The sequence below is a fragment of the Rhipicephalus microplus genome, chromosome 3 (assembly GCF_043290135.1).
Source record: "Rhipicephalus microplus isolate Deutch F79 chromosome 3, USDA_Rmic, whole genome shotgun sequence".
NCBI classification, from domain to species: Eukaryota; Metazoa; Arthropoda; class Arachnida; order Ixodida; family Ixodidae; genus Rhipicephalus; species Rhipicephalus microplus.
Window position 1 is genome coordinate 229523198 of NC_134702.1, and position 14648 is coordinate 229537845.

At 47.5% G+C, this 14648-nt stretch overlaps 20 non-coding genes across 20 annotated transcripts; all 20 read right to left on the reverse strand.

The window, feature by feature from the left end:
- Positions 1-610: 610 nt before the first annotated feature.
- TRNAV-UAC (transfer RNA valine (anticodon UAC)) lies at positions 611-683 on the reverse strand. The gene has a single exon. It is a non-coding gene; the product is annotated as a tRNA-Val (tRNA).
- Positions 684-847: 164 nt separating this feature from the next.
- TRNAM-CAU (transfer RNA methionine (anticodon CAU)) lies at positions 848-920 on the reverse strand. Its single transcript has one exon. It is a non-coding gene; the product is annotated as a tRNA-Met (tRNA).
- Positions 921-1084: 164 nt separating this feature from the next.
- On the reverse strand, positions 1085-1157 carry TRNAM-CAU (transfer RNA methionine (anticodon CAU)). Its single transcript has one exon. It is a non-coding gene; the product is annotated as a tRNA-Met (tRNA).
- A 1350-nt stretch (positions 1158-2507) lies between these two features.
- TRNAM-CAU (transfer RNA methionine (anticodon CAU)) lies at positions 2508-2580 on the reverse strand. The gene has a single exon. It is a non-coding gene; the product is annotated as a tRNA-Met (tRNA).
- A 401-nt stretch (positions 2581-2981) lies between these two features.
- TRNAV-UAC (transfer RNA valine (anticodon UAC)) lies at positions 2982-3054 on the reverse strand. Its single transcript has one exon. It is a non-coding gene; the product is annotated as a tRNA-Val (tRNA).
- Positions 3055-5816: 2762 nt separating this feature from the next.
- Positions 5817-5889, reverse strand: TRNAM-CAU (transfer RNA methionine (anticodon CAU)). The gene has a single exon. It is a non-coding gene; the product is annotated as a tRNA-Met (tRNA).
- A 401-nt stretch (positions 5890-6290) lies between these two features.
- Positions 6291-6363, reverse strand: TRNAM-CAU (transfer RNA methionine (anticodon CAU)). Its single transcript has one exon. It is a non-coding gene; the product is annotated as a tRNA-Met (tRNA).
- A 632-nt stretch (positions 6364-6995) lies between these two features.
- Positions 6996-7068, reverse strand: TRNAM-CAU (transfer RNA methionine (anticodon CAU)). The gene has a single exon. It is a non-coding gene; the product is annotated as a tRNA-Met (tRNA).
- Positions 7069-7465: 397 nt separating this feature from the next.
- TRNAM-CAU (transfer RNA methionine (anticodon CAU)) lies at positions 7466-7538 on the reverse strand. Its single transcript has one exon. It is a non-coding gene; the product is annotated as a tRNA-Met (tRNA).
- An 875-nt stretch (positions 7539-8413) lies between these two features.
- Positions 8414-8486, reverse strand: TRNAM-CAU (transfer RNA methionine (anticodon CAU)). The gene has a single exon. It is a non-coding gene; the product is annotated as a tRNA-Met (tRNA).
- Positions 8487-9587: 1101 nt separating this feature from the next.
- TRNAM-CAU (transfer RNA methionine (anticodon CAU)) lies at positions 9588-9660 on the reverse strand. The gene has a single exon. It is a non-coding gene; the product is annotated as a tRNA-Met (tRNA).
- A 635-nt stretch (positions 9661-10295) lies between these two features.
- On the reverse strand, positions 10296-10368 carry TRNAM-CAU (transfer RNA methionine (anticodon CAU)). The gene has a single exon. It is a non-coding gene; the product is annotated as a tRNA-Met (tRNA).
- Positions 10369-10768: 400 nt separating this feature from the next.
- TRNAV-UAC (transfer RNA valine (anticodon UAC)) lies at positions 10769-10841 on the reverse strand. The gene has a single exon. It is a non-coding gene; the product is annotated as a tRNA-Val (tRNA).
- Positions 10842-11004: 163 nt separating this feature from the next.
- TRNAM-CAU (transfer RNA methionine (anticodon CAU)) lies at positions 11005-11077 on the reverse strand. Its single transcript has one exon. It is a non-coding gene; the product is annotated as a tRNA-Met (tRNA).
- A 164-nt stretch (positions 11078-11241) lies between these two features.
- Positions 11242-11314, reverse strand: TRNAM-CAU (transfer RNA methionine (anticodon CAU)). The gene has a single exon. It is a non-coding gene; the product is annotated as a tRNA-Met (tRNA).
- Positions 11315-11476: 162 nt separating this feature from the next.
- Positions 11477-11549, reverse strand: TRNAV-CAC (transfer RNA valine (anticodon CAC)). The gene has a single exon. It is a non-coding gene; the product is annotated as a tRNA-Val (tRNA).
- Positions 11550-11951: 402 nt separating this feature from the next.
- On the reverse strand, positions 11952-12024 carry TRNAL-CAA (transfer RNA leucine (anticodon CAA)). The gene has a single exon. It is a non-coding gene; the product is annotated as a tRNA-Leu (tRNA).
- Positions 12025-12425: 401 nt separating this feature from the next.
- Positions 12426-12498, reverse strand: TRNAM-CAU (transfer RNA methionine (anticodon CAU)). Its single transcript has one exon. It is a non-coding gene; the product is annotated as a tRNA-Met (tRNA).
- A 639-nt stretch (positions 12499-13137) lies between these two features.
- TRNAM-CAU (transfer RNA methionine (anticodon CAU)) lies at positions 13138-13210 on the reverse strand. Its single transcript has one exon. It is a non-coding gene; the product is annotated as a tRNA-Met (tRNA).
- Positions 13211-13372: 162 nt separating this feature from the next.
- Positions 13373-13445, reverse strand: TRNAM-CAU (transfer RNA methionine (anticodon CAU)). The gene has a single exon. It is a non-coding gene; the product is annotated as a tRNA-Met (tRNA).
- Between the last annotated feature and the right edge of the window lie 1203 nt (positions 13446-14648).

Genomic DNA, 14648 nt, shown 5'->3' on the forward strand with positions numbered 1-14648 from the left:
GATCATTAGTTCCAACAAATTATAAGTCGAAAAAGTAAGAAAACTGAGCAACAGCCATTCATTACTGCTCCACACAGCGCACCCCTAACGACCTAACTAAACTCTCACAAGCAAACAAAAAATCTGTGCCTCCTTTGCCCCGGTTGTGGATTGAACTCACGACCTTCAGATTATGAGACTGACGCGCTGCCTACTGCGCTATCGAGGTGGACAGGTGTCACTGGGAGACGCAACCGGTGTCATTAGTTCCTACAAATTATAAGTCGAAAAAGTAAGAAAACTGAGCAACAGCCATTCATTACTGCTCCACACAGCTCACCCCTAACGACCTAATTAAACTCTCACAAGCAAACAAAAAATCTGTACCTCCTTTGCACCGGTTGTGGATTGAACTCACGACCTTCAGATTATGAGACTGACGCGCTGCCTACTGCGCTATCGAGGCGGACAGGTGTCACTGGGAAACGCAACCGGGATCATTAGTTCCCACAAAAAAAAAGGTCGAAAAAGTAAGAAAACTGAGCAACAGTCGTTCATTACTGCTCCAGACAGCGCACCCCTCACCACCTAATTAAACTCTCAGAAGCAAACAAAGAAACTGCACCAACTTTGCCCCGGGTGAGGGTTGAACTCACGTCCTTCAGATTGTAAGACTGATGCTCTGCCTACTATGCTACCGAGGCGGAAAGGTGTCACTGGGAAACGCAACCGGTATCATTAGTTCCCAGAAGTGTAAGGTCGAAAAGGTAAGAAAACCGAGGAACAGTCATTCATTACTGCTCCAGACACCGCACCCCTCACGACCTAAATAAACTCTCATAAGTAAACAAGAAAACGGCACCACCTTTGCCACGGGTGAGGATTGAACTCACGACCTTCAGTATATGAGACTGACGTGCTACCTACTGCACTACCGAGGCGGACAGGTGTCACCGGGAAACACAACCGGTATCAATAGTTCCCACAAGGTAAAGGTCGAAAAAGTAAGAAAACTCAGCAACAGTCATTCATTACTGCTCCAGACAGCGCACCCCACACGACCTAATTAAACTCTCACAAGCAAACAAAAAAACTGCACCGCCTTTGCCCCGGGTTAGGATTGAACTAACGACCTTCAGATTATGAGACTGACGCGCTGCCTACTGCGCTACCGAGGCAGACAGCGGTAACTGGGAGACGCAACCGGTGTCATTAGTTCCCACAAATTGAAGGTCGAAAAAATAAGAAAACTAAGCAACAGTCACTCATTACTGCTCCATACAGCGCACCCCTCACGACCTAATTAAACTCTCATAAGCAAACAAAAAAACTGCACCGCCTTTGCCCCGGGTTAGGATTGAACTCACGACCTTCAGATTATGAGACTGACGCGCTGCCTACAGCGCTACCGAGGCAGACAGCGGTAACTGGGAGACGCAACCGGTGTCATTAGTTCCCACAAATTGAAGGTCGAAAAAATAAGAAAACCAAGCAACAGTCATTCATTACTGCTCCAGACAGCGCACCCCTCACGACCTAATTAAACTCTCATTAGCAAACAAAAAACTGCACCACCTTTGCCCCTGGTGAGGTTTGAACTCACGACCTTCACATTGTGAGACTGACGCGCGTTGCCTACTGCGCTACCGAGGCGGACAGGGGACCCTGGAAAACACAACCGTTATCAATAGTTTCCACAAATTAAAGGTGGAAAAAATAAGAAAACCGAGCAACAGTCATTCATTACTGCTCCAGACAGTGCACCCCTCATGACCTAATTAATTTTTCATAAGCAAACAAAACATCTGCACCGCTTTTGCCCCGGGTGAGGATTGAACTTGCGACCTTCAGATTTTTACACTGACGCGCTGCCTACTGCGCTAACGAGGCGGACAGGTGTCACTGGGAAACGCAACCGGTATCATTAGTTCCCAGAAGTGTAAGGTCGAAAAGGTAAGAAAACCGAGCAACAGTCATTCATTACTGCTCCAGGCACCGCACCCCTCACGACCTAAATAAACTCTCATAAGTAAACAAGAAAACGGCACCACCTTTGCCACGGGTGAGGATTGAACCTACGACTTTCAGTATATGAGACTGACGCGCTACCTACTGCACTACCGAGGCGTACAGGTGTCACTGGGAAACACAACCGGTATCAATAGTTCCCAAAAGTTAAAGGTTGAAAAAGTAAGAAAACTCAGCAACAGTCATTCATTACTGCTCCAGACAGCGCACCCCTCACGACCTAATTAAACTCTCATAAGCAAACAAAAAAACTGCACCGCCTTTGCCCCGGGTTAGGATTGAACTCAAGACCTTCAGATTATGAGACTGACGCGCTGCCTACTGCGCTACCGAGGCAGACAGCGGTAACTGGGAGACGCAACCGGTGTCATTAGTTCCCACAAATTGAAGGTCGAAAAAATAAGAAAACCAAGCAACAGTCATTCATTACTGCTCCAGACAGCGCACCCCTCACGACCTACCTAAACTCTCATAAGCAAACAAAAAAACTGCACCACCTTTGCCTCGGGTGAGGATTGAACTCACGATCTTCAGGTTATGAGACTAACGCGCTACCTACTGCGCTACCGAGGCGGACAGGTGCCACTGGGAAACGCAACCGCTATCATTAGTTCCCAGAAGTGTAAGGTCGAAAAGGTAAGAAAATTGAGCAACAGTCATTCATTACTGCTCCAGACACCGCACCCCTCACGACCTAAATAAACTCTCATAAGTAAACAAGAAAACGGCACCACCTTTGCCACGGTTGAGGATTGAACTCACGACCTTCAGTATATGAGACTGACGCGCTACCTACTGCACTACCGAGGCGGACAGGTGTCACTGGGAAACACAACCGGTATCAATAGTTCCCACAAATTGAAGGTCAAAAAAGTAAGAAAACTGAGACACAGTCATTAATTACTGCTCCAGACAACGCACCCCTCACGACCTAATTAAACTCTCAGAAGCAAACAAAGAAACTGCACCAACTTTGCCCCAGGTGAGGGTTGAACTCACAACCTTCAGATTGTAAGACTGATGCTCTGCCTACTGCGCTACCGAGGTGGACAGGTGTCACTGGGAAACGCAACCGGTATCATTAGTTCCCAGAAGTGTAAGGTCGAAAAGGTAAGAAAACCGAGCAACAGTCATTCATTACTGCTCCAGACACCGCACCCCTCACGACCTAAATAAACTCTCATAAGTAAACAAGAAAACGGCACCACCTTTGCCACGGGTGAGGATTGGACTCACGACCTTCAAATTATGAGACTGACGCGCTGCCCACTGCGCTACCGAGGCGGACAGGTGTCAATTCGAAACGCAACAGGTATCATTAGTTCTCAGATGTGTAAGGTGGAAAAGGTAAGAAAACCGAGCAACAGTCATTCATTACTGCTCCAGACACCGCACCCCTCACGACTAAATAAACTATCATAAGTAAACAAGAAAACGGCACCACCTTTGCCACGGGTGAGGATTGAACTCACGACCTTCAGATTATGAGACTGACGTGCTGCCTACTGCGCTACCGAGGCGGACAGGTGTCGCTGGGAAACACAACCGGTATCATTAGTTCCCACAAGTTAAAGTTCAAAAAAGAAAACCGAGCAACAGTCATTCATTACTGCTCCAGACAGCGAACTTCTCACGACCTAATTAAACTCTCAGAAGCAAACAAAAAAACTGCACCACCTTTGCCCCGGGTGAGGATTAGACTCACGACCTTCAGATTTTAAGGCTGACGCTCTGCCTACCGCGCTACCGACGCAGACAGGTGTCACTGGGAAAAAAACGGTATCATTATTTCCCACAAAATAAAGGTCGAAAATGTAAGAAAACCAAGCAACAGTCATTCATTACTGCTACAAACAGCGCACCCCTCACGACCTAATTAAACTCTCAAAAGCAAACAAAAAACTGCACTACCTTTGCCCCTGGTGAGGACTGAACTCACGACCTTCAGATTATGAGACTGACGTACTGCCTACTGCGCTACCGAGGCGTACAGGTGTCACTGGGAAACGCAACCGGTATCATTAGTTCCCGCAAATGAAAGGTCGAAAAAGTAAGAAAACCAAGCAACAGTCATTCATTACTGCTCCAGACAGCGCACCCCTCACGACCTAATTATTCTCTCATAAGCAAACAAAAACTGCACCGCTTTTCACCGGGTGAGGTTCGAACTCACGACCTTCAGTATATGAGACTGACGCGCTACCTCTTGCGCTACCGAGGCAGACAGCGGTAACTGGAAGACGCAACCGGTGTCATTAGTTCCCACAAATTGAAGGTCGAAAAAATAAGAAAACCAAGCAACAGTCACTCATTACTGCTCCAGACATCGCACCCCTCACGACCTAATTAAACTCTCATAAGCAAACAAAAAAACTGCACCGCCTTTGCCCCGGGTTAGTATTGAACACACGACCTTCAGATTATGAGACTGACGCGCTGCCTACTGCGCTACCGAGGCAGACAGCGGTAACTGAGAGATGCAACCGGTGTCATTAGTTCCACAAATTGAAGGTCGAAAAAATGAGAAAACCAAGCAACAGTCATTCATTACTGCTCCAGACAGCGCACCCCTCACGACCTAATTAAACTCTCATTAGCAAACAAAAAACTGCACCACCTTTGCCCCTGGTGAGGTTTGAACTCACGACCTTCACATTATGAGACTGACGCGCGTTGCCTACTGCGCTACCGAGGCGGACAGGGGTCCCTGGAAAACACAACCGTTATCAATAGTGTCCACAAATTAAAGGTGGAAAAAATAAGAAAACCGAGCAACAGTCATTCATTACTGCTCCAGACAGTGCACCCCTCATGACCTAATTAAACTTTCATAAGCAAACAAAACATCTGCACCGCTTTTGCCCCGGGTTAGGATTGAACTCGCGACCTTCAGATTTTGACACTGACGCGCTGCCTACTGCGCTATCGAGGCGGACAGGTGTCACTGGGAAACGCAACCGGTATCATTAGTTCCCATAAGTGTAAGGTCGAAAAGGTAAGAAAACTGAGCAACAGTCATTCATTACTGCTCCAGACACCGCACCCCTCACGACCTAAATAAACTCTCATAAGTAAACAAGAAAACGGCACCACCTTTGCCACGGGTGAGGACTGAACTCACGACTTTCAGTATATGAGACTGACGCGCTACCTACTGCACTACCGAGGCGTACAGGTGTCACTGGGAAACACAACCGGTATCAATAGTTCGCACAAGTTAAAGGTCGAAAAAGTAAGAAAACTCAGCAACAGTCATTCATTACTGCTCCAGACAGCGCACCCCTCACGACCTAATTAAACTCTCATAAGCAAACAAAAAAACTGCACCACCTTTGCCCCTGGTGAGGTTTGAACTCACGACCTTCACATTATGAGACTGACGCGCTGCCTACTGCGCTGCCGAGGCGGACAGGGGTCACTGGGAAACACAACCGTTATCGATAGTTTCCACAAGAAATAAAGGTGGAAAAAATAATAAAACTGAGCAAAAGTCATTCATTACTGCTCCAGACAGTGCACCCCTCAAGACCTAATTAAACTCTCATAAGCAAACAAAACATCTGCACCGCTTTTGCCCCGGGTGAGGATTGAACTCGCGACCTTCAGATTTTGACACTGACGTGCTGCCTACTGCGCTATCGAGGCGGACAGGTGTCACTGGGAAACGCAACCAGGATCATTATTTCCCACAAATTGAAGGTCGAAAAAGTAAGAAAACCGAGCAACAGTCATTCATTACTGCTCCCGACAGCGCACCCCTCACGACCTACCTAAGCTCTCATAAGCAAACAAAAAAACTGCACCACCTTTGCCTCGGGTGAGGATTGAACTCACGACCTTCAGTATATGAGACTGACGCGCTACCTACTGCACTACCGAGGCGGACAGGTGTCACTGGGAAACACAACCGGGATCATTAGTTCCCACAAATTAAAGGTCAAAAAAGTAAGAAAACTGAGACACAGTCATTCATTACTGCTCCAGACAGCGCACCCCTCACGACCTAATTAAACTCTCAGAAGCAAACAAAGAAACTGCACCAGCTTTGCCCCGGGTGAGGGTTGAACTCACAACCTTCAGATTGTAAGACTGATTCTCTGCCTACTGCGCTACCGAGGCGGACAGGTGTCACTGGGAAACGCAACCGGTATCATTAGTTCCCAGAAGTGTAAGGTCGAAAAGGTAAGAAAACCGAGCAACAGTCATTCATTACTGCTCCAGACACCGCACCCCTCACGACCTAAATAAACTCTCATAAGTAAACAAGAAAACGGCACCACCTTTGCCACGGGTGAGGATTGAACTCACGACCTTCAAATTATGAGACTGACGCGCTGCCTACTGCGCTACCGAGGCGGACAGGTGTCAATTCGAAACGCAACAGGTATCATTAGTTCTCAGATGTGTAAGGTGGAAAAGGTAAGAAAACCGAGCAACAGTCATTCATTACTGCTCCAGACACCGCACCCTTCACGACTAAATAAACTATCATAAGTAAACAAGAAAACGGCACCACCTTTGCCACGGGTGAGGATTGAACTCACGACCTTCAGATTATGAGACTTACGAGCTGCCTACTGCGCTACCGAGGCGGACAGGTGTCACTGGGAAACACAACCGGTATCATTAGTTCCCACAAGTTGAAGTTCGAAAAAGAAAACCGAGCAACAGTCATTCATTACTGCTCCAGACAGCGCACTTCTCACGACCAAATTAAACTCTCAGAAGCAAACAAAAAAACTGCACCACCTTTGCCCCGGGTGAGGATTGAACTCACGACCTTCAGATTTTAAGGCTGACGCTCTGCCTACCGCGCTACCGACGCAGACAGGTGTCACTGGGAAACGCAACCGGGATCATTAGTTCCCACAAATTAAAGGTCGAAAAAGTAAGAAAACCGAAAACAGTCATTCATTACTGCTCCAGACAGCGCAACCCTCACGACCCAATTAAACTCTCCTAAGCAAACAAAAAATCTGCTCCAACTTTGCCCCGGGTGAAGATTGAACTCACGACCTTCAGTATATGAGACTGACGCGCTACCTACTGCGCTACCGAGGCGGACAGATGTCACTGGGAACACAACCGGTATCATTAATTCCCACAAAATAAAGGTCGAAAATGTAAGAAAACCAAGCAACAGTCATTCATTACTGCTCCAGACAGCGCACCCCTCACGACCTAATTAAACTCTCAAAAGCAAACAAAAAACTGCACTACCTTTGCCCCTGGTGAGGACTGAACTCACGACCTTCAGATTATGAGACCTACGTACTGCCTACTGCGCTACCGAGGCGTACAGGTGTCACTGGGAAACGCAATCGGTATCATTAGTTCCCGCAGATGAAAGGTCGAAAAAGTAAGAAAACCAAGCAACAGTCATTCATTACTGCACCAGACAGCGCACCCCTCACGACCTAATTATTCTCTCATAAGCAAACAAAAAACTGCACCGCTTTGCCCCGGGTGAGGTTCGAACTCACGACCTTCAGATTATGAGACTGACGCGCTGCCTACGACGCTACCGAGGCAGACAGCGGTAACTAGAGACGCAACCGGTGTCATTAGTTCCCACAAAGTGAAGGTCGAAAAAATAAGAAAACCAAGCAACAGTCACTCATTACTGCTCCAGACAGCGCACCCCTCACGACCTAATTAAACTCTCATAAGCAAACAAAAAAACTGCACCGCCTTTGCCCCGAGTTAGGATTGAACTCACGACCTTCAGATTATGAGACTGACGCGCTGCGTACTGCGCTACCGAGGCAGACAGCGGTAACTGGAAGACGCAACCGGTGTCATTAGTTCCCACAAATTGAAGGTCGAAAATATAAGAAAACCAAGCAACAGTCATTCATATTTGCTCCAGACAGCGCACCCCTCACGACCTAATTAAACTCTCATTGGCAAACAAAAAACTGCACCACCTTTGCCCCTGGTGAGGTTTGAACTCACGACCTTCACATTATGAGACTGACGCGCGTTGCCTACTGCGCTACCGAGGCGGACAGGGGTCCCTGGAAAACACAACCGTTATCGATAGTTTCCACAAATTAAAGGTGGAAAAAATAAGAAAACCGAGCAACAGTCATTTATTACTGCTCCAGACAGTGCACCCCTCATGACCTAATTAAACTCTCATAAGCAATCAAAACATCTGCACCGCTTTTGCCCCGGGTGAGGATTGAACTCGCGACCTTCAGATTTTGACACTGACGTGCTGCCTACTGCGCTATCGAGGCGGACAGGTGTCACTGGGAAACGCAACCAGTATCATTAGTTCCCAGAAGTGTAAGGTCGAAAAAGTAAGAAAACCGAGCAACAGTCATTCATTACTGCTCCAGACACCGCACCCCTCACGACCTAAATAAACTCTCATAAGTAAACAAGAAAACGGCACCACCTTTGCCACGGGTGAGGATTGAACTCACGACCTTCAAATTATGAGACTGACGCGCTGCCTACTGCGCTACCGAGGCGGACAGGTGTCAATTCGAAACGCAACAGGTATCATTAGTTCTCAGATGTGTAAGGTGGAAAAGGTAAGAAAACCGAGCAACAGTCATTCATTACTGCTCCAGACACCGCACCCTTCACGACTAAATAAACTATCATAAGTAAACAAGAAAACGGCACCACCTTTGCCACGGGTGAGGATTGAACTCACGACCTTCAGATTATGAGACTTACGTGCTGCCTACTGCGCTACCGAGGCGGACAGGTGTCACTGGGAAACACAACCGGTATCATTAGTTCCCACAAGTTAAAGTTCTAAAAAGAAAACCGAGCAACAGTCATTCATTACTGCTCCAGACAGCGCACTTCTCACGACCAAATTAAACTCTCAGAAGCAAACAAAAAAACTGCACCACCTTTGCCCCGGGTGAGGATTGAACTCACGACCTTCAGATTTTAAGGCTGACGCTCTGCCTACCGCTCACCGACGCAGACAGGTGTCACTGGGAAACGCAACCGGGATCATTAGTTCCCACAAATTAAAGGTCGAAAAAGTAAGAAAACCGAAAACAGTCATTCATTACTGCTCCAGACAGCGCAACCCTCACGACCCAATTAAACTCTCCTAAGCAAACAAAAAATCTGCTCCAACTTTGCCCCGGGTGAAGATTGAACTCACGACCTTCATTATATGAGACTGACGCGCTACCTACTGCGCTACCGAGGCGGACAGATGTCACTGGGAACACAACCGGTATCAATAATTCCCACAAAATAAAGGTCGAAAATGTAAGAAAACCAAGCCACAGTCATTCATTACTGCTCCAGACAGCACACCCCTCACGACCTAATTAAACTCTCAAAAGCAAACAATAAACTGCACTACCTTTGCCCCTGGTGAGGACTGAACTCACGACCTTCAGATTATGAGACTTACGTACTGCCTACTGCGCTACCGAGGCGTACAGGTGTCACTGGGAAACGCAATCGGTATCATTAGTTCCCGCAGATGAAAGGTCGAAAAAGTAAGAAAACCAAGCAACAGTCATTCATTACTGCTCCAGACAGCGCACCCCTCACGACCTAATTATTCTCTCATAAGCAAACAAAAAACTGCACCGCTTTGCCCCGGGTGAGGTTCGAACTCACGACCTTCAGATTATGAGACTGACGCGCTGCCTACGACGCTACCGAGGCGGACAGTTGCCACTGGGAAACGCAACCGGGATCATTAGTTCCCACAAATTAAAGGTCGAAAAAGTAAGAAAACCGAGAACAGTCATTCATTACTGCTCCAGACAGCGCAACCCTCGCGACCCAATTAAACTCTCCTAAGCAAACAAAAAATCTGCTCCAACTTTGCCCCGGGTGAAGATTGAACTCACGACCTTCAGTATATGAGACTGACGCGCTACCTACTGCGCTACCGATGTGGACAGATGTCACTGGGAACACAACCGGTATCGATAGTTCCCACAAATTAAAGGTCGAAAAAATAAGAAAACCGAGGAACAGTCATTCATTACTGCTCCACACAGCGCACCCCTAACGACCTAATTAAACTCTCACAAGCAAACAAAAAATCTGTACCACCTTTGCCCCGGTTGTGGATTGAACTCGTGACCTTCAGATTATGAGACTTACGCGCTGCCTACTGCACTATTGAGGCGGACAGGTGTCACTGGGAAACGCAACCGGGATCATTAGTTCCCGCAAATGAAAGGTCGAAAAGGGAAGAAAACCAAGCACCAGTCATTCATTACTGCTCCAGACAGCGCACCCCTCACGACCTAATTAAACTATCAAAGCAAACAAAAAAACTGCACCGCCTTCGCCCCGGGTTAGGATTGAACTCACGACCTTCAGATTATGAGACTGACGCGCTGCCTACTGCGCTACCGAGGCGACGGGGGTCACTGGGAAACGCAACCGGTATCATTAGTTCCTACAAATTATAAGTCGAAAATGTAAGAATACTGAGCAACAGCCATTCATTACTGCTCCACACAGCTCACCCCTAACGACCTAATTAAACTCTCACAAGCAAACAAAAAATCTGTACCTCCTTTGCACCGGTTGTGGATTGAACTCACGACCTTCAGATTATGAGACTGACGCGCTGCCTACTGCGCTATTGAGGTGGACAGGTGTCACTGGGAAACGCAACCGGGATCATTAGTTCCCACAAAAAAAATGTCGAAAAAGTAAGAAAACTGAGCAACAGTCGTTCATTACTGCTCCAGACAGCGCACCCCTCACGACCTAATTAAACTCTCAGAAGCAAACAAAGAAACTGCACCAACTTTGCCCCGGGTGAGGGTTGAACTCACGACCTTCAGATTGTAAGACTGATGCTCTGCCTACTGTGCTACCGAGGCGGACAGGTGTCACAGGGAAACGCAACCGGTATCATTAGTTCCCAGAAGTGTAAGGTCGAAAAGGTAAGAAAACCGAGCAACAGTCATTCAATACTGCTCCAGACAGTGCACCCCTCACGACCTAAATAAACTCTCATAAGCAAACAAAAAACTGCACCACCATTGGCCCGGGTGGGGATTGAACTCACGACCTTCAGATCATGAGACTGACGTGCTACCTACTGCACTACCGAGGCGGACAGGTGTCACTGGGAAACACAACCGGTATCAATAGTTTCCACAAGTTAAAGGTCGAAAAAGTAAGAAAACTCAGCAACAGTCATTCATTACTGCTCCAGACAGCGCACCCCTCACGACCTAATTAAACTCTCACAAGCAAACAAAAAAACTGCACCGCCTTTGCCCCGGGTTAGGATTGAACTAACGACCTTCAGATTATGAGACTGACGCGCTGCCTACTGCGCTACCGAGGCAGTCAGCGGTAACTAGAGACGCAACCGGTGTCATTAGTTCCCACAAGTGAAGGTCGAAAAAATAAGAAAACCAAGCAACAGTCACTCATTACTGCTCCAGACAGCGCACCCCTCACGACCTAATTAAACTCTCATAAGCAAACAAAAAAACTGCACCGCCTTTGCCCCGAGTTAGGATTGAACTCACGACCTTCAGATTGTGAGACTGACGCGCTGCGTACTGCGCTACCGAGGCAGACAGCGGTAACTGGGAGACGCAACCGGTGTCATTAGTTCCCACAAATTGAAGGTCGAAAATATAAGAAAACCAAGCAGCAGTCATTCATATTTGCTCCAGACAGCGCACCCCTCACGACCTAATTAAACTCTCATTGGCAAACAAAAAACTGCACCACCTTTGCCCCTGGTGAGGTTTGAACTCACGACCTTCACATTATAAGACTGACGCGCGTTGCCTACTGCGCTACCGAGGCGGACAGGGGTCCCTGGAAAACACAACCGTTATCGATAGTTTCCACAAATTAAAGGTGGAAAAAATAGGAAAACCGAGCAACAGTCATTTATTACTGCTCCAGACAGTGCACCCCTCATGACCTAATTAAACTCTCATAAGCAATCAAAACATCTGCACCGCTTTTGCCCCGGGTGAGGATTGAACTCGCGACCTTCAGATTTTGACACTGACGCGCTGCCTACTGCGCTATCGAGGCGGACAGGTGTCACTGGGAAACGCAACCAGTATCAATAGTTCCCAGAAGTGTAAGGTCGAAAAAGTAAGAAAACCGAGCAACAGTCATTCATTACTGCTCCAGACACCGCACCCCTCACGACCTAAATAAACTCTCATAAGTAAACAAGAAAACGGCACCACCTTTGCCATGGGTGAGGATTGAACTCACGACCTTCAGTATATGAGACTGACGCGCTACCTACTGCACTACCGAGGCGTACAGGTGTCACTGGGAAACACAACCGGTATCAATAGTTCCCACAAGTTAAAGGTCGAAAAAGTAAGAAAACTCAGCAACAGTCATTCATTACTGCTCCAGACAGCGCACCCCTCACGACCTAATTAAACTCTCATAAGCAAACAAAAAAACTGCACCACCTTTGCCTCGGGTGAGGATTGAACTCACGACCTTCAGGTTATGAGACTGACGCGCTACCTACTGCGCTACCGAGGCGGACAGGTGTCACTGGGAAACGCAACCGCTATCATTAGTTTCCAGAAGTGTAAGGTCGAAAAGGTAAGAAAATTGAGCAACAGTAATTCATTACTGCTCCAGACACCGCACCCCTCACGACCTAAATAAACTCTCATAAGAAAACAAAAAAACTGCACCGCCTTTGCCACGGGGTTAGGATTGAACTAACGACCTTCAGATTATGAGACTGACGCGCTGCCTACTGCGCTACCGAGGCAGACAGCGGTAACTGGGAGACGCAACCGGTGTCATTAGTTCCCACAAATTGAAGGTCGGAAAAATAAGAAAACCAAGCAACAGTCATTCATTACTGCTCCAGACAGCGCACCCCTCACGACCTAATTAAACTCTCATAAGTAAACAAGAAAATGGCACCACCTTTGCCACGGGTGAGGATGGAACTCACGACCTTCAAATTATGAGACTGACGTGCGGCCTACTGCGCTACCGAGGCGGACAGGTGTCAATTCGAAACGCAACAGGTATCATTATTTCCCAGAAGTGTAAGGTCGAAAAGGTAAGAAAATTGAGCAACAGTAATTCATTACTGCTCCAGACACCACACCCCTCACGACCTAAATAAACTCTCATAAGTAAACAAGAAAACGGCCCCACCTTTGCCACGGGTGAGGATTGAACTCACGACCTTCAGTATATGAGACTGACGCGCTACCTACTGCACTACCGAGGCGGACAGGTGTAACTGGGAAACACAACCGGTATCAATAGTTCCCACAAATTGAAGGTCGAAAAAGTAAGAAAACCGAGCAACAGTCATTCATTACTGCTCCCGACAGCGCACCCCTCACGACCTAATTAAACTCTCATAAGCAAAAAAAAACTGCACCACCTTTGCCTCGGGTGAGGATTGAACTCACGACCTTCAGGTTATGAGACTGACGCGCTACCAACTGCGCTACCGAGGCGGACAGGTGTCACTGGGAAACGCAACCGCTATCATTAGTTCCCAGAAGTGTAAGGTCGAAAAGGTAAGAAAATTGAGCAACAGTAATTCATTACTGCTCCAGACACCGCACCCCTCACGACCTAAATAAACTCTCATAAGTGAACAAGAAAACGGCACCACCTTTGCCACGGGTGAGGATTGAACTCACGACCTTCAGTATATGAGACTGACGCGCTACCTTCTGCACTACCGAAGCGGACAGGTGTAACTGGGAAACACAACCGGTATCAATAGTTCCCACCAGTTAAAGGTTGAAAAAGTAAGAAAACTCAGCAACAGTCATTCATTACTGCTCCAGACAGCGCACCCCTCACGACCTAATTAAACTCTCATAAGCAAACAAAAAAACTGCACCGCCTTTGCCACGGGGTTAGGATTGAACTAACGACCTTCAGATTATGAGACTGACGCGCTGCCTACTGCGCTACCGAGGCGGACAGGTGTAACTGGGAAACACAACCGGTATCAATAGTTCCCACAAATTGAAGGTCGAAAAAGTAAGAAAACCGAGCAACAGTCATTCATTACTGCTCCCGACAGCGCACCCCTCACGACCTAATTAAACTCTCATAAGTAAACAAGAAAACGGCACCACCTTTGCCACGGGTGAGGATTGAACTCACGACCTTCAAATTATGAGACTGACGTGCGGCCTACTGCGCTACGAGGCGGACAGGTGTCAATTCGAAACGCAACAGGTATCATTAGTTCTCAGATGTGTAAGGTGGAAAAGGTAAGAAAACCGAGCAACAGTCATTCATTACTGCTCCAGACACCGCACCCCTCACGACTAAATAAACTATCATAAGTAAACAAGAAAACGGCACCACCTTTGCCACGGGTGAGGATTGAACTCACGACCTTCAGATTATGAGACTGACGTGCTGCCTACTGCGCTACCGAGGCGGACAGGTGTCACTGGGAAACACAACCGGTATCATTAGTTCCCACAAATTAAATTTCGAAAAAGAAAACCGAGCAACAGTCATTCATTACTGCTCCAGACAGCGCACTTCTCACGACCTAATTAAACTCTCAGAAGCAAACAAAAAAACTGCACCACCTTTGCCCCGGGTGAGGATTGAACTCATGACCTTCAGATTTTAAGGCTGACGCTCTGCCTACCGCGCTACCGACGCGGACAGGTGTCACTGGGAAAAAA